Below are 1,442 nucleotides of genomic sequence, written 5' to 3'. Positions count from 1 at the left end.
AATCTCTATTCATTAATATACATTTAAGAAAAATAAAATTATTTATTTATTTGAATAATTATTTAATTTATTTTTACGTAACTTTATTTTCATAAAATGCATGTATTTATTCCGCCCTAAATGCGTGTATTCTTAATATCTTAATGCGTGTATATTAACTTAACTAATTACTAAATGCGTATATTTTTAATCTATCTTAATGCGTGTATACTAACCTAACTAAAATTTAAATATCTTAATTTATGTATATTAATTTATCTTAACATATATTATATTTAATTAATAGCAATATAAAATATTCTATTTTCTGGATAATTAATTTATGAAATTACACTATATAATATGTGTAAAAATAGCGTAAATGTAGTATGTAAAATAATGTAATAGCATAAAATATAATACGTAAAGACAATTTAATATACACCAAAATAAAATAATTTGCTTATTCTACGTGAGTAACTGTTATACCTAATAAAAATCTATAAAATTTATTATACTAATATTTCAAATCTAATTTGAATATTTCTAATATCCTATATTTATCCCGTTCTAACTACTTTTTGCGATTAAAAATAATTATTTAATACAATAATATGTTATTCTAATGTAATGCAAGCATTGCATCTACGTTAATTCAAGCTTTATTCTAATGTTTTCTAATACTAAGGCGCCTTATTCTAATATATTTCCCTACTCGAAATAATATTCAATCTATTCCAAATTCTCTTCACTATATTTTCAAATACCTCGATTAATCAACTCTATTTTTCATCACTTTTATATTCTCATAAATCAAATTATATCATCATATTTTATATCATCAACTCTATTCACTTATATCATCAAAATTATTCATCATTATATATCCCCAAAAATATCAAATTGTATTCATATATCATCAAAAATCTATTCATTCATCAATTATATTCATTATATCTGTGCTCGCACTGTTCAAAAATCATCATTATATATCAATATCAAAAAAAAAGGACTTATATTTTGCCTATAAAATGTCAACTCATTAATTCATAATATTCATTAAACACAAAAAGGACTTAATATCTGCCTAGAAAAAAAAAGGTATAAGGTCTTAATATCCGCCTTAGAAAAAAAAAGGTATAAGGTCTTAATATCCGCCTTAGAAAAAAAAAACTAAAAGGTCTTAATATCCGCCTTGGTAAAAAAAAACCTATTACTTTTTATATATACCCACAAAGATATATATCATTCCCCCTAAGAAAAATCTATTGTTAATATGTTTTATTACACCCCTGTATTCTTATAAAATTTAAATATTATTTTTAAACGAAAATTGTTAATTTCTTAAATATAATTTTTTACGATGGACTACTAAGTCCAAAGGAGACGTGACAAGCTTACAATTTTTCCTTACGCACTAATAGAAATATTACAACTCACACAACGCTGAATGCACCGGCCGC

Source organism: Acyrthosiphon pisum, chromosome A3 (genome assembly GCF_005508785.2).
Source record: "Acyrthosiphon pisum isolate AL4f chromosome A3, pea_aphid_22Mar2018_4r6ur, whole genome shotgun sequence".
In the NCBI taxonomy this organism is placed as follows: Eukaryota; Metazoa; Arthropoda; class Insecta; order Hemiptera; family Aphididae; genus Acyrthosiphon; species Acyrthosiphon pisum.
Note: the sequence above shows the minus strand (reverse complement) of the source record.